Here is a 27124-nt window from a genome sequence, read left to right as displayed (position 1 = left end):
AGCGCCATGGAATAAATGGCGCTATAATAATAAATAATAATAATAATAATAATAATGGCTTACTTATAATTAGTTGGAGTGTGCAACGCAGGCAGATGCGCTCTGCAAATGTCTTGGCACTAGTGGGACTATAGCAAGGTCCAATAGCCACGTATAGGATGCCACTAGGTACACTGAGTGTTTGCTAGTATAATGGCTTACTTATAATTAGTTGGAGTGTGCAACGCAGGCAGATGCGCTCTGCAAATGTCTTGGCACTAGTGGGACTATAGCAAAGTCCAATAGCCACAGATAGGATGCCACTAGGTACACTGAGTGTTTGCTAGTATAATGGACCTGACATTACCTCTCTACTAACCAGAATCCCACAATGTCTGTCTGCTATTTCATCCTTCTTCTCTGTGCGATTCCTAAAACTTAACATGGACAAAACAGAATTCATTGTCTTTCCTCCTCCTCACTCATCTCCTCCAACAAGCCTTTCCATCAAACTCGATGGTTGCTTACTCTCCCCAGTCTCACAAGCTCGTTGCCTTGGAGTGACCCTCGACTCTGCTCTATCCTTCAAGCCACACATCCAAGCCCTCTTCACCTCATGCCGATTACAACTCAAAAACATCTCCCGGATCCGTGCTTTCCTTAACCAAGAATCAGCAAAAACATTAGTGCATGCCCTCATCATCTCCCGCCTCGACTACTGCAACCTCCTGCTCTCTGGCCTCCCTTCCAACACTCTTGCACCCCTCCAATCTATCCTAAACTCTGCGGCCCGCTTAATCCACCTCTCCCCTCGCTACTCCCCAGCCTCGCCACTCTGCCAATCCCTTCACTGGCTTCCCATCACCCAACGACTCCAGTTCAAAACACTAACCATGACATACAAAGCCATGCACAACCTGTCTCCTCCCTACATCTGTGACCTAGTCTCCCGGTACCTACCTGCACGCAACCTCAGATCCTCACAAGATCTCCTTCTCTGCTCCTCCCTTATCTCCTCTTCCCACAATCGCGTACAAGATTTCTCCCGTGCATCCCCCATACTTTGGAATGCTCTACCTCAGCACATCAGACTCTCCCCTACCGTGGAAAGCTTCAAGAGGAACCTCAAGACCCACCTCTTCCAACAAGCCTATAACCTACAACAGCCCTCAGTCCAGTAGACCACTGCGCAACCAGCTCTGTCCTCACCTATTGTACCATCACCCATTCCCTGTAGACTGTAAGCCCTCGCGGGCAGGGTCCTCTCTCCTCCTGTACCAGTCTGTTATGTACTGTTAATGATTGTTGTACGTATACCCTTTCACTTGTAAAGCGCCATGGAATAAATGGCGCTATAATAATAAATAATAATAATAATTATAATAATGGCTTACTTATAATTAGTTGGAGTGTGCAACGCAGGCAGATGCGCTCTGCAAATGTCTTGGCACTAGTGGGACTATAGCAAGGTCCAATAGCCACGTATAGGATGCCACTAGGTACACTGAGTGTTTGCTAGTATAATGGCTTACTTATAATTAGTTGGAGTGTGCAACGCAGGCAGATGCGCTCTGCAAATGTCTTGGCACTAGTGGGACTATAGCAAGGTCCAATAGCCACGTATAGGATGCCACTAGGTACACTGAGTGTTTGCTAGTATAATGGCTTACTTATAATTAGTTGGAGTGTGCAACGCAGGCAGATGCGCTCTGCAAATGTCTTGGCACTAGTGGGACTATAGCAAAGTCCAATAGCCACAGATAGGATGCCACTAGGTACACTGAGTGTTTGCTAGTATAATGGCTTACTTATAATTAGTTGGAGTGTGCAACGCAGGCAGATGCGCTCTGCAAATGTCTTGGCACTAGTGGGACTATAGCAAAGTCCAATAGCCACGTATAGGATGCCACTAGGTACACTGAGTGTTTGCTAGTAAAATTGCTTAGTTTAAAAAAGTTGGAGTGTGCAATGCAGGCAGACGTGCTCTGCAAATGTCTTTGCACTAGTGGGACTATAGCAAAGTCCAATAGCCACAGATAGGATGCCACTAGGTACACTGAGTGTTTGCTAGTATAATGGCTTACTTATAATTAGTTGGAGTGTGCAACGCAGGCAGATGCGCTCTGCAAATGTCTTGGCACTAGTGGGACTATAGCAAAGTCCAATAGCCACGTATAGGATGCCACTAGGTACACTGAGTGTTTGCTAGTATAATGGCTAAGTTAAAATTAGTTGGAGTGTGCAACGCAGGCAGATGCGCTCTGCAAATGTCTTGGCACTAGTGGGACTATAGCAAAGTCCAATAGCCACGTATAGGATGCCACTAGGTACACTGAGTGTTTGCTAGTAAAATTGCTTAGTTTAAAAAAGTTGGAGTGTGCAATGCAGGCAGACGTGCTCTGCAAATGTCTTTGCACTAGTGGGACTATAGCAAAGTCCAATAGCCACAGATAGGATGCCACTAGGTACACTGAGTGTTTGCTAGTATAATGGCTTAGTTATAATGAGTTGGAGTGTGCAGAGGACAGGAGGGTACAGTGGCAGGATTGTGGTGCTCTGGGTAGAGGAATGGAAGCCTGCCTTTCTATTCCCTCCTAATGGTGAAATGCAGGGAGGAAATCCCTGACCTTGGCTACACAGATGCTGTTGCTGTTTGCAGGACCTGTCACCTATGGCTCTCTGACCCTGCCGGTTTGAGTCCTTAAAAGGACTGCTATAAAGTGCTCTCCCTATGCTGTCTAACGCTGTGTATGCAGCGCATACAGCTGTATCGGCTATAGGACTCAGGAGGACGGAGCTGCGACAGTGATGTCTGACACCAAAGACGCAGAAGGCAGATAATGGCGTCCGTGAAGAAAATGTCCGGTTTTATAATGCAGGGACATGTGACATGCAGATCCTATCACACATGCCGTTGCTTCTCTGGCTCAAAGTCAACTTAGCTGTGTGTGTGTCTGTGATTGGCTGACATGCTGGCCCGCCCCACAAGACGCGCGCACTTAGGGAAGGAAGACAAGAAAAAAAAAAAAAAAATGGCGATCGCCATTATAGAAACAGCAGTGATCTGAAGGCGCTGTTCACGCACACTATACACTGAAATGTGATAATAGTTTGATTCACAGAGTGACTTACACTATTACAGCAGAAACCAAGCTATGATTTAGCTGTTTTTTGGCTGCTAGAACCGTTCTCGAACGTTTCTAGAACTATCGAGATTTTGCAAAAAGCTCGAGTTCTAGTTCGATCTAGAACATGCCCCAAAATCACTCGAGCCTAGAACTGGAGAACCACGAACCACGAACCGCGCTCAACTCTATCCAGGAGCTTTGGTTCCCTGAGTTTCCAATAGCAAATGTCTAGAAAAAACTCTGTCCATTGGCACAACTCAGCAAGAAAACGAGAAGACCGAGAAGATATATTTCATTTATCTTAATGCCACCTTCTTAACAGCACTAAACCCTTCTATTATGTCCCTTAGCCTTTTGAGCTTATCCTCTGGTAAGCGGAAGACCATGCCTCTGGTATCGATCTCAGTGCCTAAAAACTGTATTATAGTAGCCAATCAGAATACAAAAGGATGCATAGGAAGCGTGACTTTATTTCACTATTTTAAAACAATCCAATAAAATGAAGAAAAGTCACTCATACAAGATCCACAGAAGTTGTATAATACATACATAAATCAAAACACTATAAGGCCTGTTTCACACGTCAGTGATTCTGGTACGTTTGTGCTTTTTTTTAAACATAACAGAATCACTGAGATACGCAGATCCATTATAATGAATGGGTCTGCTCACACATCAGTGATTTTTCACTGCACGTGTCTCCGTGCGGCGTACCCGCGTGTCCGTGATTGCTGCACGGAGACATGTCCATTTTTTTCTGGCATCACTGATAGGATGTCCATAAGGTGGCAGCAGAGCATAACAGAAAAAGGTGCCTATTGTGCACTGAAAAGACCCAATGTGATGCACCAGACATATAGAGCCCTAATGGATTCACAAATATAAGATATATCATGAATGACTACTGCATAATGAACGCTAGCATGAAAAAAGAAAGGAATCCATAAAAATAAATAATAAATGGTGCACATATGTTAGAGCCCCACCGAAGGACAAAAAAAGTCTGATGGAAATAGAGAGCATATAGGAACAATAAGAATGTGCAACAGAGAGGAAGGTGAGAATGCAGGATCAATCACTGCCTGTCAGATATTAATAATCAGGGAAATAACTCTGGAGCAGACGCACAAATTAGGGTCTTACCTGGTAAGGTAACAAATAATTAATAGTAGTTGCACTCACCTATTAAGGTTGTGCCAGTCACAACCCCTAAATGCACGTTACAAATGGCGACAGCCGCAGCCCCTAGTAGAAGAGCAATAACGTATAGGAGGAAAATCGGGTGCGTGCCGCGCTGTCACCAAAGGAAACTGATGTTAATTATTTCATCTCTTTATTCTTTTTTCCGGTCAATGTGTTTCAGAGATCACTGTCTCCTTCATCAGGGCAAAAAAAGAACAGTATGCAATCAAAGGAGGAAGAACCTCTATATATACACATATGGAGCTACGTCAGAGGACTGACTGCTGTATTTCAAATACTGCCGGGATGGTCAACTGTTACAATACCGGCCATAAAAGTTCTCAAGTGATATATTGAGAAACATTTATAAAATCACTGGGGTATAGTGTTTCAAATTTCATCAGCTTTTTGAGACAAAAATCAGAAAAAGAAGAAGAAGAAGGACAAAATGAAAAAAAGAAAAAAAAGAAGAAAAAAAAAACAAAAAGGGAGCATTGAGCTCCAGACCCTGTATTGAGTCTTAGAAGTGTAGTGACAAGTGCATCTGTCCACAACCCTGTAAGGGTGAACGGGATGACGGACAAGAAAAATTATGTTCGTGGCAAAAAATGGTGGTGTTGCTATATAAAATTGCATTAAGAATAAAGAAAGGAAAAATTTCTTTATAAAAGTAGTGAAGAAAAAAGTGGAAAAAAGGGGAGTGTAAGCCATTTTACTAATAAATAGTGATGAGCGAGCATGCTTGTTACTACTCGGTACTCGCACGAGTATCACTGTACTCGGTCTACTCGACGGGGACCGAGTAATCTCGCGATACTCGTGCTGTACTCGTGGTCTTCATCCCTGCATGTTGGCGCTCTTTTGAGAGCCAGCCCTCATGCAGGGATTGGCTGGCAGACCACTGCAATGCCACAGCCCTGTTAGTTGTGGAATTGCAGTGATTGGCCGGCCTGCACAGCGTGACCGAGCCTTTATACCGGCGGGCGCGCTGTGCTCTGCTCACAGCTATCCAGACAGTCAGTGCAGGGAGAGGGTCGCTGCTTCAGGGAAAGGTTTGCGGCCCTTTATAGCTATTTCCGTAGCAGGGCTGCAAACAGTGTGACCAAAAGTCCTTCTCAGGACTATTCTAGTTGTATACAGGCAGGCAGGGTATAGCCAGGTCGGAGTACAGTAGCAGAGTCCTTCTCAGGACTATTGTTGCTGTATACAGGCAGGGTATAGCCAGGTTGGAATACAGGCTAGTGACCAAAAGAGTCCTTGTCAGGACTATTGTAGCAGTATACAGGCAGGCAGGCAGGCAGGCAGGCAGGGTATATAGCCATTCCTAGTGGTGACCGTATACCAGCCTTCATCATATCTGGGGCTGGTGTACACAGTCTAAAACAGTCCTGATAGCGTCAGACTTCTCAGCAATTGTCGCTCCTAAAACCTGTTAGGTTCTTAGTGCGTCCGTGCTTGCATTTAAAAACCGCACGTGTGTGCCTGTCGGTGGCAGCGTACAGGTGCACTTGTGTGCGTTTTTACCAAACTATTATATAACGCACAAGTGTAGTGTATAATACACGTCAGTCAGCAGTGGCTGATAGTGTCAGAGTTCTCGTCATTAATTTTTGCTCCTAAAACCTGTGTTAGGTTCTTAGTGCGTCCGTGCTTGCATTTAAAAACCGCACGTGTGTGCCTGTCGGTGGCAGCGTACAGGTGCACTTGTGTGCGTTTTTACCAAACTATTATATAACGCACAAGTGTAGTGTATAATACACGTCAGTCAGCAGTGGCTGATAGTGTCAGAGTTCTCGTCATTAATTTTTGCTCCTAAAACCTGTGTTAGGTTCTTAGTGCGTCCGTGCTTGCATTTAAAAACCGCACGTGTGTGCCTGTCGGTGGCAGCGTACAGGTGCACTTGTGTGCGTTTTTACCAAACTATTATATAACGCACAAGTGTAGTGTATAATACACGTCAGTCAGCAGTGGCTGATAGTGTCAGAGTTCTCGTCATTAATTTTTGCTCCTAAAACCTGTGTTAGGTTCTTAGTGCGTCCGTGCTTGCATTTAAAAACCGCACGTGTGTGCCTGTCGGTGGCAGCGTACAGGTGCACTTGTGTGCGTTTTTACCAAACTATTATATAACGCACAAGTGTAGTGTATAATACACGTCAGTCAGCAGTGGCTGATAGTGTCAGAGTTCTCGTCATTAATTTTTGCTCCTAAAACCTGTTAGGTTCTTAGTGCGTCCGTGCTTGCATTTAAAAACCGCACGTGTGTGCCTGTCGGTGGCAGCGTACAGGTGCACTTGTGTGCGTTTTTACCAAACTATTATATAACGCACAAGTGTAGTGTATAATACACGTCAGTCAGCAGTGGCTGATAGTGTCAGAGTTCTCATCATTAATTTTTGCTCCTAAAACCTGTTAGGTTCTTAGTGCGTCCGTGCTTGCATTTAAAAAACGCACGTGTGTGCCTGTCGGTGGCAGCGTACAGGTGCACAATTTGCACAAACTTTGATATAACGCCCAAGTCTAGTGAATACACGTCAGCACAGCATTGCAAAATGCGCAAGGGCGTTGGCAAGGAACAAGGAAGTGGACGTGATGGTGGTGCAGGCAGAGGCCGAGGTCGTGGGCAAGCTCTAATTTTGCCACAACAAAGGGCCACATCTAGTCGCTCGCACGTCCTGTCCCAAATTCTTGGGGACCGCAGCAGTACACCGCTCTTGAACCAAGACCAGTGTCAACAGGTTGTTAGTTGGATAGCGGATAATGCTTCCAGTCAGATTGGCACCACCACAAACACTCTGTCTTCCACACGGTCAAGTGTCAGTAGCCGTGATACTGCACCGCACATTTCAGAACCTGATCCTCCTTCCTACCACAAGGCTGAGTACACGTCCTCGGACATTAATGATCCCACACTTGGACACTCGGAAGAGCTGTTCACGTTTCCATTCGCACATTCTGGCCTCTCGCCAGCTCATGTTGAAGTGGGTCATGAGGAGATCGTATGTACAGATGGCCAAATATTTGAGCAGCCACGTTCTCACGAAGTTGGCAACGTGTCTCAACAAGGGGTGGACGATGATGAGACACAATTGTCAGGAAGTCAGGAGGAGGAGCAGGGTGCGGAAGAGGAAGACGACGTGGTGGATGATCCAGTAACTGACCCAACCTGGCAGGAGGATATGCAGAGCGAGGACAGCAGTGCACAGGGGGAGGGAGGCGTAGCATCCCAACAGGCAGTAAGAAGCAGGGTGGTGGCTCCAGGCAGAAGTCAGGCAACCGTTCCCCGGAACAACAACACGACACAAGGTGCCTGTACAAATGTTAGGTCTTCCCGAGTCTGGCAGTTTTTTAAGTTGGATCCAGATGATTCTAAAAAGGCCATTTGCAACACCTGCCGTGCCAGCATCAGCAGGGGTACCAAAACTAGCAGCCTGACCACCACCAGCATGATCAGGCACATGTCAGCCAAGCACCCGACTTTGTGGGAAGTACAACAGAGTCGAGGAGCAGTGCTTGCTAATGTCACTGCTACGTCTTCGCTGGTTGTGCATGCGAGCCAATCCCCTGTCCATGCTGCCTGCGAACAAGCCTCCTCCGGTCCTGCACCTGCAGTTGCCTACTCAGAAATAACACCATCATCAAGCACGTCCTTGTCCCAGCGCAGCGTTCAGTTATCCATTCAGCAAACCTTTGAACGCAGGCGCAAATACACTGCCAACACCCCACATGCCACAGTTCTAAATGCTAACATTTCGCGACTGCTTGCGCTGGAAATGTTGCCTTTTAGGCTGGTGGAGACAGAAGCATTCCGCGACCTGATGGCGGCAGCTGTCCCACGTTACTCGGTCCCCAGCCGCCACTATTTCTCCCGGTGTGCCGTCCCCGCGTTGCATAACCACGTGTCACAAAACATCACACGTGCCCTGAACAACGCTGTTTCACCCAAAGTCCACCTAACCACAGACACATGGTGACGATTATCTCGAGAGTGCAAAGTAGCCAAATGAAACTTTTACTGGATTTCCACTTACTTTATCAAATCTCATCTCCACCACAGTTTGCATCTGTTATAGTTTTGGAGAAAATTGTGGTCATTTCATTTTTGCGCGAATGTGTTCAGATTCCTTTTTTATTGCCCTGCCTAAGGGCTATACTATAATACACCCACTTCCTGACAATGGACACTTCAGGTTTACAGGCCCTCATGCACGTCTCTATCCAGGGACAACGTGGAGCCTCCCAATTTTTGGCTGCCCTGCCTAAGGGCTATACTATAATACACCCACTTCCTGACAATGGACACTTAATGTTTTGAGGCCCTCATGCATGTCTCTATCCAGGGACAACGTGGAGCCTCCCAATTATTGGCTGCCCTGCCAAAGGGCTATACTACAAAAGACCCACTTCCTTCCAATGGGCACTTCAGGTTTACAGGCCCTCATGCACGTCTCTATCCAGGGACAACGTGGAGCCTCCCAATTTTTGGCTGCCCTGCCAAAGGGCTATACTACAAAAGACCCACTTCCTTCCAATGGGCACTTCAGGTTTACAGGCCCTCATGCACGTCTCTATCCAGGGACAACGTGGAGCCTCCCAATTTTTGGCTGCCCTGCCTAAGGGCTATACTATAATACACCCACTTCCTGACACTGGACACTTAATGTTTTGAGGCCCTCATGCACGTCTCTATCCAGGGACAACGTGGAGCCTCCCAATTTTTGGCTGCCCTGCCTAAGGGCTATACTACAATAGACCCACTTCCTTACAATGGGCACTTCAGGTTTACAGGCCATCATGCACGTCTGTATGCAGGGGCATTGGTGAACCTCACAATTTTGGACTGCCCTGGCAAAGGAAAATACTACAAAGACTCAGTTCCTCAAAATGGGCACATTAGACTCAGAGGCCTTTATGTACGTCTCTTCTCAGGGACATCGGAGTGCCACACAATGTTTTACGTAAAATCTTTCATGTATTGATCTCAAAAAGTAACATACATTAGCTCTATCTCACTATTGGGTATGTGCCCTTAACATTTCCGCTATGAAAAATCATTTTGGTGTCATTTTGGAAGGTTTTCTGGTGAGTCCGTAAAAATGGCGTAAAACGCGGACAAAATTATTCACAGCTGTGACTTTTGAGTGATAAATGCTTCAAGGGGTCTTCCCCATGCTGTTGCCATGTCATTTGAGCACTCTTCGGAGACTTTTGTGCCATTTTTAGGGTTTCTACATGCTGCCGGTGGTCATTTCACAAAAATACTCGGGTCTCCCATAGGATAACATTGGGCTCGGTGCTCGGGCCGAGTACACGAGTATCTTGGGAGGCTCGGCCCGAGCTTCGAGCACCCGAGTTTTTTAGTACTCGCTCATCACTACTAATAAACCTAAAAAATAAAAATAAATTGAATAAAAATCATGAATGTTGTGTTATAACAGGAAATTCGGTGTAAGAATGAATATCCGGGATGAGAGTTCAGCGAATGAGTTATAGAAATTGTTACAAAAAGGAGTGTGTACGGTTTATGCGTAAATTTTCAGAATGCGTACATGAAAATTATATGTATGTGAGAATGTCCCCCATGCTTTGTAAAAAGTTATTTATGAAAATGTAAATAAGATATATAAAAATGCCTAATTATTTATAATTTATGAGAAAGATATATATGTATGGAAGAATGTTATAAGGTGTCCAAGAACCATAAAGAAAAAGGGTGCATATATAATGTTAGAGGTCTAGAGTTCCACCAGGCTATATCACCCCTAAAGAAATAGAAAGAAGACCTTACTACCTGTGTACCCCAAAAAAAGCTATATTTCTTAGCCAGGATTATGGTGGAGATATGCACAAGTGAAATAAGAATATAAAGTAATACAATAAGATTATAAAACCAATATGTGTGTAATACTATTGTATGTTTTGAGGATTTCGATAGCGTTAGGGCAATGACAACCAGAGACGAGTTTGTGGTACAAGATGTTTATAATATGTAACCACGGTAGATACACAGCGGAAATACACAAAACACATGAAAATACCTTTCTGAAACGGAGCGAAGGGGATTCCCGGGGCCACGCACCGGACTCCCCCAGGGAGACCACCAGAGCGAACCCCTATACAGGGACTGTCCGGCAATCAACCCCGGAAGGCCTAAATGCGCCGCAGCCGGGACACAAGGGGCAAGTGGTAAAGTCCAGAAGTGTCCGTACGGGATGAAAGTCCAGAATGGTTATGAGCCGGAAGAAACCGGGCAGACGTGCTGACCAAAGACGGCAGACGGAGTCCGGGCACAGCTTGAAGAAACCGGGTATGGTCCAGAGTCGGTCGGTAGACTTTCAGGAGGATCCAAAGGTAATCAAGAAGTAGCAGCAGCAGCAAAGCAGGAGCACACAGCAAGCCGTATACTCAGGCACTGGACTAGGCTTAGAGGCGGCCTTTTAAGCAGCTGGACAGGAAGTAGGGCAACAGAACATAAAACTCCATGTTAACCGAGGGCAAGCTCATGCAAAAAAGAGAACTGGAAAACCCGGAAACCTGACATTACTCCCCCCCCCAGAAACGGCCTCAGGACGGGTCAGGGCCTGGCTTGTCCGGGTACCGTCGATGAAACTGAGCGATCTTCCGGGGAGCTCGAATGTTACCCACCGGTTCCCAGGAATCGTCCTCGGGGGCGTACCCCTGCCAACGTACCAGATACTGAAGCCGACGACGATGGAGCCGGGAGTCAATAATGTCCTCAACCACGAACTGCTCCTCGCCGTCGACCATCACAGGCGGAGGAGGAGGCACGACACGACCATGAAACGTATTGGGAGAGACGGATTTGAGGAGAGAAACATGAAAGACCGGGTGTACCTTGAGATGGTGCGGTAACCGCAGCCGACAGGCCACAGGGCTCACGATCCCGGTGATCTTAAATGGACCGATGAATTTTTGTCCCAGCTTCTGCGAAGGGACACCCAATCTCAGGTTCTTGGTGGACAACCATACAGAGTCCCCTACCTTATACATGGGTGCCGGTTTCCGGTGAGTGTCTGCCGACCTCTTGTAACGCTCCTGGGCCGTAGCCACACTGTCCTTTAGAACCTCCAGATTTTGTCGAAGCTCTGTCAATCTGTCCTCCACCGCAGGCACTGAGACCGCAACCGGTGACCTAGGCAAAATAGTCGGATGGTAACCCAAGTTAGCAAAAAAGGGCGTTACCTTAGTGGAGCTGCTCTGAGTGTTGTTATACGAGAACTCCGCCAACGGAAGCATCTTCAACCAATCGTCCTGCAGATGGCTGACATAACATCGAAGGTATTGTTCCAGGGTTTGATTGGTCCGTTCGGTTTGCCCATTTGTCTGAGGATGGTATGCAGAAGACAAACAGACATCAATCTGGAGTGCCGTACAAAACCCCTTCCAGAACCTAGACGTGAACTGCACGCCCCGGTCAGAGATGATCTCGTCTGGTACCCCATGCAATCGGAATACGTTCTGGATAACCAAATCCACTGTCTCTGCGGCTGAGGGAAGACCGGCACACGGAATAAAGTGAGCAGCTTTAGTCAACCGATCCACCACCACTAAAATGGTATTGTGACCGTCTGAGACGGGCAACTCCACAATAAAATCCATTGAGATAGACCCCCAAGGGCGAGATGGCACGGGTAACGGTTGGAGGAGTCCTGTAGGAGCCACACGAGGGACCTTGCACCGGGCACAAACCACACATGAGTGGACATAGTCCTTTACGTCCTTTAAACAGGTAGGCCACCAGAAGAAACGGTTCAGAAATTCCTGCGTCTTCTGTACCCCCCTATGACCAGCCAACACGGAGTCATGGACCAACTTGAGAACCCGAAGTCTTACGGCCTCCGGGACATAAATGCGTCGCTCTCTCAACCACACACCATTCCGAAGAACAAGAGTTACATCATTCGGGGGGGCAGCAAGAAATACGTCACCATCATAGGCCAGCTTGATGTCCTTCCACAAGTCCTGGTCCTGGATTACTCCAACGAAATTGGCATCCGATAACACGGTCTGAGACGGGGTTCCAGGCACGGAGTCCACGGCGTGGATTCGGGACAAGGCATCGGCTTTCCCATTACGTGAACCTGGACGGTATGTAACGACAAAATTGAACTGGTTAAGGAATAGGCTCCAACGGGCTTGCCGTGGAGACAGGCACCTGGCAGACTTAAGAAACTCCAGATTACGATGATCTGTGAGTACTATCACTTGCTGCGCGGCTCCCTGTAAGTGGTGTCTCCATTCCTTGAAGGCGGAAATAATCGCTAACAATTCTTTGTCCGCAATGTCATAGTTCCTTTCTGCAGGGGACAACCGGCGGGAAAAGAAAGCACACGGATGTAAGAGACTCTTGTCCCCAGTCCTTTGAGAAAGGATGGCCCCTAATGCGTAGTCGGAAGCGTCGACTTCCACGATAAAGGGAAGTGCGGGATTCGGATGTACCAATATAGGCGCTGAGGTAAAACAGACCTTGAGACGATGGAAGGCTTCCTGGGCCTGGGCGGACCACACAAACTTCTGTCCTTTCTTGGTTAACAGAGTGATGGGACGAACGATTTCTGAAAAATTACGGATAAAACGTCGGTAAAAGTTGGCAAAACCGACAAAGCGTTGTACCTCTTTGATGTTTCCCGGTTCCGGCCAGTCTAGAATCGCTTGTATTTTGCCAGACTCCATGTTCAGTCCCTGAGGAGAGATGACATAACCTAAGAATTGTATCTGTGAGCAATGGAATTCGCATTTCTCCAGTTTGATGTACAGGTGGTTTTCCCTCAGCCGGGTAAGTACGGTCTTGACGTGCTCCTGGTGTTCCTGTAGGGAATCAGAAAAGATTAGGATATCGTCCAGATAAATCACCATGAATTGGTCCATGATATCCCTAAAAATATCGTTAACTAGATGTTGGAAAGCCGCGGGAGCGTTACAAAGTCCAAAAGGCATCACTAGGTACTCAAAATGTCCATACCGACATCGGAACGCGGTCTTCCACTCGTCTCCGGGACGTATGCGGAGTAGATTGTATGCCCCACGGAGGTCCAATTTGGTGAATATTTTTGCCTGTTGGACCCTCTCCAATAGCTCAGGAATCAATGGTAACGGATACCGGTTCCGGATGGTTATTTTATTCAGTTCCCGGTAGTCAATACAGGGTCTTAGAGTCCCCTCTTTCTTTTTCACAAAAAAGATGGGTGCCCCTGCTGGTGAGGTAGACGGACGAATAAATCCCTTCGCCAGACTTTCATCAATGTAGTTTTTTAGTGCTTCTAGCTCAGGTGCCGCCAACGGGTAGACATGACCAAACGGGATCTCCGCCCCTGGGAGTAAGTCTATGGGGCAATCATACGGTCTATGCGGGGGAAGCCGATCGGCTTTTCTTTTGTCGCATATGTCCGCAAAGTCGTTATACACCGGGGGTAGAACAGGTACCTGTACAGTGCCCTCCGCATTCGGCGTTACTGGAACCGGAACAGTTGGACTAATGGTCGGAATACTCTGCGGTGGGAAGGATATTTCCTTAGTTTCCCAATCGATGACCGGATTTGTAGACCGTAGCCACGGAATACCTAAAATAATCGGAAAATGAGGAGAAGAAATTAGCATGAAAACAAGGGTCTCCTGCTGACCTGGCTTCATGACGCACTCTAGCGGTACGGTTTCCCGATCAACTGGTCCAGAGATTAACGGAGATCCGTCTACCGTCTCCATGGTAACCGGTGAGGCTCTTTGCTGAGTCCGGATACCGTGTTTCCTGGCAAAAGAGGAGTCCATGAAATTTCCCCCTGCCCCAGAATCTATCATTGCAGAGGTAGGTATTAGCTGTCCCTCCCACCGGATCTGAATGGGGAGCGAGCAATGGGTATATTTCCCTTCCGAGTCCTTCGGTGAGGTTGACATTACAGTCAAGGGAAATACCGCATCCAAGTGTCCACTTGCCTCAGAGATATCGGACTCTGCGTCCGTGTTGTCACACTCTGCCATGGCTGCCAATACCTTATTTGGGCGATTCGGACGTTTCGGGCAGTCGATCAAGAAATGGTCTGATTGACCGCAATAGAAACACAGACGCTCACGGAGCCGGTGTTCGCGACGTTCATTGGTCTCTCGCTTTTGCAGAGAGTCCACTTGCATAGGAACGTCCTCGGCCTCCCGTGGCGTCCTGAGAGCGGGTTCTCTGGAAGGAAATGCAAAGTTGTTTACACGGTTTACAGCTGCCCATTTTTCCTGTCTACGTTCCGTCAAGCGGGTATCAATACGCACACAGTGCTGGAGAAACAGTTCAAAATCCCCTGGAGATTCAGAACGAGCTAACTCGTCCTTGATGGTACCGGACAACCCCTTTCTGAAAACAGACAATAATGCATTGTTTCCCCAGTCGGTGTCTACCACTAACCTCTTGAACTCAGTGGCATATTCAACTACAGAACGCTTTCCCTGACGTAAGGAAAGGAGAGCCGATTCAGCGGTAGCACGGCGATTCGGATCATCAAACATCTGCGCCATTGCGGTCAGAAAATCATCTAGGTGATTTAAACGGATGTCCCGGTTCTCTATCATAGGATTAGCCCAAGCCAGTGCTTGTGAGGTTAATAACATAATTATACATAACACTTTGGACCGGTCAGAACGGTAATAATCAGCATGTACATCAAAAAACAGTATACATTGGTTCACAAATCCACGAAACTGACTACGGTCACCATTGAAACGGAATGGGGGTAACCTAGGCATACCGGCAGCTGATACGGACGTAGTGGGGCCGGCTTCCTGAGCCTCCACTCTGACTTGCAAGTCCTGTATAGCCGGACCCAGTACCTGGTGATCATGGCCCAGCTGTGCCTCCATATCTCTAAGTTTAGTCTGCACCACCTCCATCTCCTGCTGCAAGGAGTTAATCATAGAAAAGAGCTGATCTACTCCTCGTGTCTCAGTCATTGCCCCAGTGAAATCCTCTTGTGGCCTGAGTATAATGTAATACTATTGTATGTTTTGAGGATTTCGATAGCGTTAGGGCAATGACAGCCAGAGACGAGTTTGTGGTACAAGATGTTTATGATATGTAACCATGGTAGATACACAACGGAAATACACAGTATAACAAACACATGAAAATACCTTTCTGAAACGGAGCGAAGGGGATTCCCGGGGCCACGCACCAGACTCCCCCAGGGAGACCACCAGAGCGAACCCCTATACAGGGACTGTCCGGCAATCAACCCCGGAAGGCCTAAATGCGCCGCAGCCGGGACACAAGGGGCAAGCGGTAAAGTCCAGAAGTGTCCGTACGGGATGAAAGTCCAGAATGGTTATGAACCGGAAGAAACCGGGCAGACGTGCTGACCAAAGACGGCAGACGGAGTCCGGGCACAGTTTGAAGAAACCGGGTGTGGTCCAGAGTCGGTTGGTAGATTTTCAGGAGGATCCAAAGGTAATCAAGTAGCAGCAGCAGCAAAGCAGGAGCACACAGCAAGCAGTATACTCAGGCACTGGACTAGGCTTAGAGGCGGCCTTTTAAGCAGCTGGACAGGAAGTAGGGCAACAGAACATAAAACTCCATGTTAACCGAGGGCAAGCTCTTTCAAAAGAGGACTGGAAAACCCGGAAACCTGACAATGTGTGCATTCATGCACCACCCGGTACGCTACCCTTGCCAAATTGCTCACTCTAGATCCCCACACGATCCATGAAGCCGTTCCCCCGGTCACACCGCCTGCTGCCGGTTCCCACTCATCCCTGGGGGAGTTAGGCGAGTGGTATCGAGAGCTACATGTCGGCACTGATGATACCCCCATACACCACAAGGAAGGGGTATACCGGGTGGTACAGGAGTATGAGCGGGTTTTTAGCAAGCACCCTCTAGATTTTGGGCAGATTAAAGGGGTTCAACACCACATCCCTACCGGTACACACTCCCCTATTAAAGAGAGATACAGGCCTATTCCCCCTGCCCACTACCAATGCGCCAAAGACATGTTGAGGAACATGAAGGAGGCAGGGGTTATTAGGGACAGCTGTAGTCCCTGGGCCGCTCCGTTGGTGCTGGTTAAGAAGAAGGATGGCACCATGCGGATGTGTGTGGATTACCGGAAGATTAACCAGATAACGCATAAGGATGCTTACCCTCTGCCCCGCATCAAAGAGTCCCTGGCCTCGCTGAGAACCGCTAACTACTTCTCCACCCTTGACCTCACCAGCGGGTACTGGCAGGTGGCCGTGGCACCGGAAGACCGAGAGAAGACTGCCTATGGGACCGTTTTGCTGTACTTGGATGATGTGATTGTGTACTCACAGACGTATGAAGCCCACCTGGAGCACCTAGCCGAGGTGTTCGCGTCCCTTGCCAAGTATGGGATGAAGTTGAAGCCCTCAAAGTGTCATCTGCTGAAACCCAGAGTGCAGTACCTAGGACATGTGGTTGGTGCGGAAGGTGTCGCCCCCAACCCCGAGAAGATCACCGCCATCCAAGACTGGCCGAGACCGACCACAGTGAGGGAAGTGAGGCAGTTTCTGGGCCTGGTGGGATATTACCGTCGCTTCATTAAGGGGTACACAAAGATGGCTGCCCCCATGCAAGACCTCCTCGTAGGACAGACCAAGGGTGGTAGATCCCTAGTAGCCCCATTGGTGTGGGAAGAAAAGCATGAGGAATCCTTCCGCCAGCTGAGAACAGCCCTGACCGGAGAGGAAATCCTAGCGTACCCTGACTACAGCCGCCCATTCATCCTCTACACCGACGCCAGCAATGTGGGCTTGGGGGCTGTTCTATCCCAGGTCCAAGACAGAAGGGAAAAGGTAATAGCTTATGCTAGCCGAAAACTCCGACCGACTGAGAGGAACCCTGAGAACTACATCTCCTTCAAGCTTGAGCTCTTGGCACTGGTGTGGGCTATCACCGAGCGGTTCCGCCATTACCTGGCAGCAGCCAAGTTCACCGCGTACACAGACAATAACCTGCTGACCCATCTAGATACGGCCAAGCTGGGCGCGTTGGAGCAGCGGTGGGTGACCAGGTTAGCCAACTACGATTTCACCATCAAGTACCGGGCCGGCCGTACCAACGTCAATGCCAATGCACTCTCCCGGATGCCCCACCTGTCGGAAGAGGGGCCAGAGGATGATGACCTCGAAGAGATCGAGTTGCCTGCATTTCACCGGCCATTCACTGAGAAGGTGCACGTCTACCAACAACGGGTGAACCTGGATCCGCTGCCCCGACAGGACTGGCAGGAAGCTCAGGACCAGGCACCTGCTGTCCGCCTGGTCAAGACTCTAGTGGAACAGGGTTCTGCTGGGATAGACCCTGCTGCCCCTGCCGAAGCCCAACGTCTGTGGCAAGAATGGACCCGGCTATACCAACACCAGGGGAAGTTGTATCGCGAGCTGATTAATCCAAAGACTCACGAGAAGATCCGCCAGCTGGTGATTCCCCAGGCTAACGTGCCCACCGTCCTGCAAGCATACCATGATGGTGCAGTGCACTTCGGGTGGAAGAAGCTAGAGATGTTGTTAAGAGAGCGGTTCTATTGGAGTGGAATGCGGGAATCTGTGGAGGCCTGGTGCCGAGAATGTGGCCCTTGCGCATTGAGAAGGAAGGACGAGGCCAGCCAGAAGGCACCCCTACACCCGATCATTACACACCAACCGCTGGAGCTGGTTGCCCTTGACCATGTAAAGCTCACCCCCAGCCGAAGTGGGTACACCTACGCTCTGACCATCGTAGACCACTACTCGAGGTTCCTGGTGGTTGTCCCAGTTAAGGACTTAACCGGCCGCACCGCTGCTAAGGCTTTCCAGGCTTATTTCTGTTGACCGCATTGGTACCCGGAGAGGGTGCTTACCGACCAGGGTCCGGCCTTTGAAGCAGAGGTATTCCAGGAATTCTGCCAGTTGTACGGCTGCAAGAAAATCCGGACCACGCCTTACCACGCCCAAACCAATGGCATTTGTGAAAAGATGAACCACTTGGTCCTGGGCCTCCTCAAGACGTTACCACTGGAAGAGCGGAACCTGTGGCTGGAGAATCTACCTGACCTGGTCGATATGTACAACAACATCCCTTCCAGCTCTACGAAATGCACTCCAGCATACCTGATGAGAGCTCGTCCCGGCCGGCTACCAGTGGATCTGGAAATGGGCTTGGAAGCTTCAGAAGCACTCCTGTCGACAGCTGAATGGGACACTCGGCGGAGGACACAGTACCGACAGGTCCAGGAGTATGTTGAAAAGAACTTGTGCCGGAGTCGGGGACAACAGGAGCAGTGCTTCAACAAGAAGGCGCCTGCCGGTTCCTTCCAACCTGGGGATGTAGTGCTGAAGCGGAAAAGAAGGGCCCACAAGCTGGATGATCAATGGGAAAAAACCCCGTATGTAGTCCAGCCCACAGGATGGGAGAATGGGAAGGCCTACCAGATCAGCCGTGACCAGGGGGGGACTTTGGCCACGGTTTCCCGAGACCACCTGAAGAAGTGCCCACCAGCATTGAGAGTAGCGGATGAGGCTCCAGTTCCCAGTCCAGTGGAGAAGGAAAAAGAGGTAATCCACACCATGATGGGTGATTTTCCAGCAGACTGGCCTACACAGAACGGTGCGGTGATCCTTCCAGTGATACTGTTCCCACAACCCGTGGATGAAGAAATGATGGAAACGGTTAACCGCGAGCCAGTGCCCAGGGATGTACCTGTACCCAGCTCCCCTACGCCTCCGCCTGCCCCACATGATAGCAGGGAGGAGGAACTGACTGTTCCCTCTGCCCCACTGCCTGTCACCACTGACACCGGATCCCGAAGGTCCACTCGCCCCAACCTAGGTAGACCCCCACTTAGGTACAGGGAAACTACTCTTTAAAAGGGGGGGGCTTTATGTGTTGAGTGTACCAGTTTGAAAGTTTTAAATGATAAGTAAAGATGATCAACCAAAGAAGTTTACCTGATTGAACCGTGATTAAACCGGCCGTTGCCGGCAACTGTTGTCCCCGTAGGGACTGTGCAACCATTGCGTAAGGAACTGCTTACGGACAAGCCCGAGAACTTGCAGGGCAACCACAAACTTAGTGCAATGTAAATAAAAATGTTTGTTGGCTTGACACCGTTACCGCCTCCGGAGAGGCTGATTTGGGAGGATGGGCCTGGAGGAAAGGGATGGCCTAGGCCCGCCACTACCGTAACCGGTGGCGATCCTCCGGGGGTTCAGGGGTCCCCTTGGACGTGGGCCCCCTGAAAGAGACAGAACCCGCTCGGGCAACTTGGTGCTGGACTGGGGTCAAGGGGTGCTGCCCGCTTCTTAGGGGCAGCATCAGGGCCAGGTTGTTTGGGTGGGAGAAGAGCGGAAGCTGTACCGTTGTAAAATGTTTATGATGCTTTTACATGTTTTACCGTTTTATTCTTTTTCAGTTGTGAAAATAAAACCGGTGATGGACGGGCAGCCCGCGGACGGTCTGCATTTTACTATAGGGGAATGTGGCGCCCTGGACAAGCCAGGTCGTCACAGGTACTACACCAACACGCTCTACACTCCGGCTAGGCACACCGAAGCTAAACACAAATCCTAGTTGCCTTCCTCCAGGGGCTGATGTCCACACCAGGGGGTGGGCCAGGCGGTTGATCCCACCCACCGAGGAGTTCACAGTCCTGGAGGCGGGAAAAGGAGTCAGATTAGAGATCAGTTTTGGAGTTAGAGAAGTGAAGAGGAGAGGAGACTGACCGTGTCCGTGTGTGTGGCCCGGGCACTCAGCAAGGTTGGCAGACGGTGGTGACCTTCTGCAGGAGAGGCTGATTGGAGTGAACCGTACGGACCGGGGATGGGCGGTGGCCCGCCGGTACCAGATCGGGGAGTGAAGAGAAGCCAGCACCATCCGGCAGGGCCTACGGACCCCGACCAGGCTAGGAGTCGCCGTAAAACCGGTCAAATCCGTTAGCGACAGGAACCTCCAGGGTTTCCCAGCAGTCAAGACCCGATTGAAGGCAACAGCTCACACCGTAGAGGGAAGCACAGTCACCGCCAAGGCTACAGTTCCCAGGGCCAGAGCCTGCGGGCAAAAGGGGCTCCCTCAGCATCCATCCAAGCTGGGGAGCGGGTTACCGGTGGGAAGCCCGCTAGATTTTGGGGGAATAAAAGGGGTCCACCACCACATCCCCACAGGTGCACACCCACCCATCAAAGAGAGCTATAAGCCAATACCACCTTCACATTGCCAGTGTACCAAGGACATGTTGAGCAACATGAAGGCGGCTGGGGTTATCCGTGACAGTTGTAGCCTTTGGGCAGCTCTGTTGATCCTGTTAAAAAAGAAGGACGGCACCATTCCCCGTATTGAGGAATCGCTAGCTGCATTGAGAACTGCAAATTATTTTTCTACCCTTGATCTCACTAGTCACTATTGGCAAGTGTCCGTTGCTGAGGCAGACCGGGAGAAGACCGCCTTCGCCACCCCTATGGGTCTCTGCGAGTTCAAAAGCATGCCCTTCGAGCTGTGCAATGCGCCAGGAACCTTCCAGAGGCTGATGGAATGCTGCTTGGGACAAGATTTTAGGGTGTATAAAAAGGGAGATTAGATCCCGTGATCCCAACGTATTGTTACACCTCTATAAATCACTTGTAAGGCTACATCTGGAATATGGGAACCAGTTTTGGGCTCCACATTTTAATAAGGACATTCAGAAGTTAGAGTCAGTTCAAAGGTGGGCAACTAGACTACTACAAGGAATGGAAGGCCTCCCATATGATGACAAGTTGAAAAAGTTATTAAGTGATTATTGGCTGCAATGGGGCTTTCTGGCTGGTGCCAGCCTCTCTTCTTAGCACACAGGAACCACAATCCCTACACCATGCTTCAATGGATTCTCTCATCCCAGCCCAGTAAAGCTACATATTTTACACAGTCATAAGCAGCCAAAAGGGATCTATTCTATTCAATTGCAAATGATCTAGATAAGACTGAGAATAAGATACTGCACGGGACATAGCAGAGTTGGTCAAGTTGAGTGGAGATGAGTTTGCTATTTGGCACAGCTTTTTGCATCAATAAAGCAAGTAAAAGGTGTGAAAGATAAAAAAAAGGGTGAAAGTGTGAAAAGTGAATTGGCCAAATTGAGGTGCATATAAAGTTTTTGCTTTCTTTCAATTCACTAATGGGGCTCATTTGAATCAGGTGAATTGAGTTCTGCTTTTGGAAACTGGGTTAAGAAGGGGTGCACCGGTCCTGGAGGTACTGCAATACCAGGTCAATGCGTGGAGTGGACAGAGCAAGATTTTTTCCATCTCCTTGTTCTAAAAATCCATTTAATATATGGTCCCCAGAGAGGGGACGTATCAGATATTAAACTGATAAGAACAGATTTAATTTTTTTTTTTTTCTGTTTATCAGTAGGACTTCAAAATAACAAAGGTGATCGCCTCCCGTTGCCTGGGAACCGTCCAGGCACAAGAGGGCTATGTGTCACCAGAAGGCGCACACACTTCCTCAAGGCCGGCAGACGTGCAATCCCAGGCACCTTCCAGTACCGACCAAGGTAGCGTCCTCCGAAACTACACTTGATCTTAGCCAAAAGGCCGAGAAGCTATAACCCGAATTGGTTACGGCCTTGAGTGGCACCCTGGCCTATACCGGACACATCTTAGGGAGAGGGAGACAAACCCACGCCTACAGAAGACATTTTGTCACCCAAGCCAACCCTTGAAAAGGCTGTTTTGCAGAGCAAAAACAAGAAGAATGGTGCTTTTTGCAGCCGCCGCCCACTGCAATGAATCTGAATAACTCCTCCTTTTGGACACAAGCACCTCCCCTCCCCCTTGCAGTCTTTCCAATTCATGATACAAAAAGACGGACGGACAGGACAGGACAGGACAGGCTGCCTGACTTTCCGTCACTGCCACCCTTTGCCATCCTTGCCCGTAGAAAGCCCTTTCATCAACCCCAAACCCTAATCTTTTCCCTTCCCTTCCCAGATGCGTCTCACTCCCTTTCATTAGGAAGTGAGCGCAGCCTTTTCTCCGTTCTGCACATGCGCGACGTTAAACACAAATGCACAGGCGTGCGTTCCATTACCCTCACTGCATTCCACTCCCATACAGGAAGTGGGCGCAGCTATTACTACGGTCGCACATAAAAGAACCCACGGCCACCACTGCACATAGCTGACTCCACCACAGGACACCCACTTCTACACCAACACAGGTAAGACAGGATCGGCACCTCTATGCTCCTGTTACAATCAGGCTCAGTCACCATGTGATAACGCTCTCAACTCTTTAGTTGCAGGCTCCCCTTGCTTCACCTCCACTGGCTGTGCTGCCATTTCCTCTCCCACCTGGAAGGTATACTTTATTCCACTATTTTCCTGTTTCTCTCTTCCCCCTTTTCCCATAACCTACTTTTATCTGCATTTGTGGGGTATCTATATGCTATTTACATCATAGTTTTATTCATTAATATGGAAGGGAAGAGTGCCCATGAGAGTGTTGAACTGCGGAGAGCAAGAGATTAAGCTGCTCCGATTTGCCACCATTGATAAGCTGTTCTCAGTAGATACACATGCTATCCAAACAGCAGCATCCACCATTGCTTCAGCCCACCCATTCAGTGACAGCTCACCAAGTCAGCCAGAGGAGTGGTGTAAGGAATTACACGTAGGCACTGACTCCACACCTTCACATCACAAGAAGGGGGTCTACAGGCTAGTGCAAGAATACGAGCAAGTCTTCAGCAAACATCCGCTAGACTTTTGAAGAATAAAAGGGGTCAAACACTACATCCCCACAAGTGCACACCCACCCATCAAAGAGAGATATAAGCCAAAACTACCTGCACATTACCAGTGTACCAAGGACATGTTGAGCAACATGAAGGAGGCTGGGGTTATCCGTGACAGTTGTAGCCTCTGGGCAGCTCCGTTGGTCCTGTTAAAGAAGAAGGACAGCACCACTCCCCTGTATTGAGGAATAGCTAGCTGCATTGAGAACTGCAAATTATTTTTCTACCCTTGATCTCACTAGTCGCTATTGGCAAGTGTCCGTTGCTGAGGCAGACCGGGAGAAGACCGCCTTTGCCACCCCGATGGGTCTCTGCGAGTTAAAAAGCATGCCCTTCGAGCTGTGCAATTTGCCAGGAACCTTCCAGAGGCTGATGGAATGCTGCTTGGGACACCGAAACTTTGAAACGGTACTGCTATACCTTTATGATGTTATTGTTTATTCTAAAGCAAACAAGATTTTAGGGTGTATAAAAAGGGAGATTAGATCCGGTGATCCCAACGTATTGTTACCCCTCTATAAATCACTTGTAAGGCCACATCTGGAATATGGGGTAAAGTCCTGAGCAGGTTGATAACCATTGGTTTGAGCATGGTAGGGTGTAGTGCGCATCTTCCTGCATCGGTAAAAGCTGCAGAAGTCCTTGAAGATTTCCGCTTCAAAGGCTGTGCCTTGATCTGTGAGGACTCTCTCTGAGTAGCCATGAGGTCTGCATAAGTGTGCTTGGAAGACCTTCGCTGCAGTATGGGCCATTAGATCTTTGACTTGTACCACAACCATAAATCTCGAGTAGTTGTCTACCATCGTAAGTGCATACGTGAGCTCGCCTCGATATTCTGCAACAAAACTCCCTTTTTCGATTTCAGTTTCAGCAAACACTCCTCTTCCTGTAGAAAATATTTATCATTACCTAAGACAGTCATTCTAATGCATGACAATATTAAGGCAATTTAGTTAAAACTTGTTTTAACTCACCTTTAAGGGGATTGATGTATTTCATGGTCAATCCAGGTTTGTCAGTGATGGCACTGACATAATGTATGGCGTCTTTTTCGGGCGTTATCCTTTGCCTTTTCATTGTGAAAATCCAGTTGCCTATATCAAAGCAAATTCTACTACTTGTAAAGTATGCAGAAAATGAAATGTAGAACATATAACATCAACTGCTTAGGAACGCATCATAGGTTAGTACTTAAAAGGATATTGTCATGTTCTAGTCATAATGCAAGCTGGACATTTTTCATGTTACCCTGTAATCGCCGGCCTGTTCTAATGCTCACAAGCCAAGATATAGGCTCAGCTGCTAAGGCTTCCCTCTGCCTTCTGAATGAAACTTGAATATGTCTGGGTCACTGTGTATATAGCAGGTGCTCAGAAAAAATAAGAGTCAATTCAATAGAAATAGCTCTGGCACACTATAGTGATCAATAACGTAAGAAAAGAACTCTTGGAATGCTGAAAATTCTTTATTTGTGCAAAAGGATAATTCATCCAACGTTTCGACCTTGTTTTTAGGTCTTTATCAAGGATAAAGTTATCTAAGATCATAAAGGGTTACAAAACCATATAAACACGTAATTAGTACATAGTACAACATAACAGTACAATATATTGCTACTTGAGAGTACAATGGGTCAAATGACCATGATGCACATACAAAAAATTTTTCCAAAGCCATAGTGAAAACATTTGTACTGAGGAAAGAAAATTTCCACATGACCTATCTGGAGAAACATTCTGGATCAAACAACCAAAAATAGTCAAGCAGGTAAATACACACCTATATGGATAACAGGATGATATGTGTTCAATTGTATAGCGTCATTGCCATTAAGGTACAAATGGAAAACTTGCAATCCTATATAGTGAAGGAAATGAACACATATCATATCAAAGAACACAGGAACATGGGTGTGAGAAAAACCTCAATGTTTATACTTTGTTCTTTATAATGGTGTGAACATGTATATGTCTCAGTACCTTATGCACTTGAGAATTCTAGTGAGTAGATCATGAAAGCCTATTTCAGAACTGGAATCGGTAAATAATTGTAGGTGGAATCTAAATGAAAAGATGGTACAAGTGTTATCATGACTAGAGATGAGCGAACCGGTCGCGGTTCGGCTCGAGGTTGGTTCGCCGAACGGACCTCCCGTTCGAGTTCGGTTCGTCGAACGTTCGACGAACCGAACTCGAGCCAATAGGAAACAATGGCAGGCAATCACAAACACAGAAAAACACCTAGAAAACACCCTCAAAGGTGTCCTAAAGGTGACAAACAACTCAAACACATTGGAAAGTGACAAGGACATATACTCATGCGAAAACAAAACAGCTGGACAAGGAAAAAGAGGAGGACACACAGATATATGAGTATATGCAAGGAAACATCGATTCCATTAATGTGCAACTTGAGCCCTGCTCATTCTTGGCTTCCAATCTTGATAAATTGCCTGAGCTCGCCACGTACGTCTTGGGGATCTTGTCGTGTCCTGCAGCCAGCGTTCTCTCGGAACCTGTCTTCAGTGCTGCTGTGGGTCTGCTGGCAGATAAGCACACGTGTCTGTCCACTGACAATGTGGACATGGCTCTCAGAGGACTTTTCTTCCCCTGGGTCAGCCAGGGGACGGGAAAGGCACGCGTATTTTTGAGAGTGCTTCATGCAAAGCATCTTTTTCTTTTTCAAAAGGGAGCTCAACCGATGCCAGTCAAGTGGGGTGTGTGTGGCCCAGTGAGTGGAAACGAGGGAGACTGTGGTTGGAGTCCCCTCGCTGTGTCTCTAAAAGAACCAAGATGAACAAGTCATGGCTCTCAGAGGACTTTTCTTCCCCTGGGTCAGCCAGGGGACGGGAAAGGCACGCGTATTTTTGAGAGTGCTTCATGCAAAGCATCTTTTTCTTTTTCAAAAGGGAGCTCAACCGATGCCAGTCAAGTGGGGTGTGTGTGGCCCAGTGAGTGGAAACGAGGGAGACTGTGGTTGGAGTCCCCTCGCTGTGTCTCTAAAAGAACCAAGATGAACAAGTCATGGCTCTCAGATGACTTTTCTTCCCCTGGGTCAGCCAGGGGACGGGAAAGGCACGCGTATTTTTGAGAGTGCTTCATGCAAAGCATCTTTTTCTTTTTCAAAAGGGAGCTCAACCGATGCCAGTCAAGTGGGGTGTGTGTGGCCCAGTGAGTGGAAACGAGGGAGACTGTGGTTGGAGTCCCCTCGCTGTGTCTCTAAAAGAACCAAGATGAACAAGTCATGGCTCTCAGAGGACTTTTCTTCCCCTGGGTCAGCCAGGGGACGGGAAAGGCACGCGTATTTTTGAGAGTGCTTCATGCAAAGCATCTTTTTCTTTTTCAAAAGGGAGCTCAACCGATGCCAGTCAAGTGGGGTGTGTGTGGCCCAGTGAGTGGCAACGAGGGAGACTGTGGTTGGAGTCCCCTCGCTGTGTCTCTAAAAGAACCAAGATGAACAAGTCATGGCTCTCAGAGGACTTTTCTTCCCCTGGGTCAGCCAGGGGACGGGAAAGGCACGCGTATTTTTGAGAGTGCTTCATGCAAAGCATCTTTTTCTTTTTCAAAAGGGAGCTCAACCGATGCCAGTCAAGTGGGGTGTGTGTGGCCCAGTGAGTGGAAACGAGGGAGACTGTGGTTGGAGTCCCCTCGCTGTGTCTCTAAAAGAACCAAGATGAACAAGTCATGGCTCTCAGAGGACTTTTCTTCCCCTGGGTCAGCCAGGGGACGGGAAAGGCACGCGTATTTTTGAGAGTGCTTCATGCAAAGCATCTTTTTCTTTTTCAAAAGGGAGCTCAACCGATGCCAGTCAAGTGGGGTGTGTGTGGCCCAGTGAGTGGCAACGAGGGAGACTGTGGTTGAAGTCCCCTCGCTGTGTCTCTAAAAGAACCAAGATGAACAAGTCATGGCTCTCAGAGGACTTTTCTTCCCCTGGGTCAGCCAGGGGACGGGAAAGGCACGCGTATTTTTGAGAGTGCTTCATGCAAAGCATCTTTTTCTTTTTCAAAAGGGAGCTCAACCGATGCCAGTCAAGTGGGGTGTGTGTGGCCCAGTGAGTGGCAACGAGGGAGACTGTGG

The 27124-nt window shown here is 48.4% G+C and overlaps 1 pseudogene; it reads right to left on the bottom strand.

Moving 5' to 3' along the window:
* Positions 1-21481: 21481 nt before the first annotated feature.
* On the bottom strand, positions 21482-21688 carry LOC142282099 (U2 spliceosomal RNA; annotated as a pseudogene).
* Positions 21689-27124: the final 5436 nt, after the last annotated feature.

Source organism: Anomaloglossus baeobatrachus, unplaced genomic scaffold (genome assembly GCF_048569485.1).
Source record: "Anomaloglossus baeobatrachus isolate aAnoBae1 unplaced genomic scaffold, aAnoBae1.hap1 Scaffold_497, whole genome shotgun sequence".
Classification (NCBI taxonomy): Eukaryota; Metazoa; Chordata; class Amphibia; order Anura; family Aromobatidae; genus Anomaloglossus; species Anomaloglossus baeobatrachus.
The sequence above is the reverse complement of the archived record's forward strand: the minus strand, read 5'-3'. Positions and strand labels throughout refer to the sequence as shown.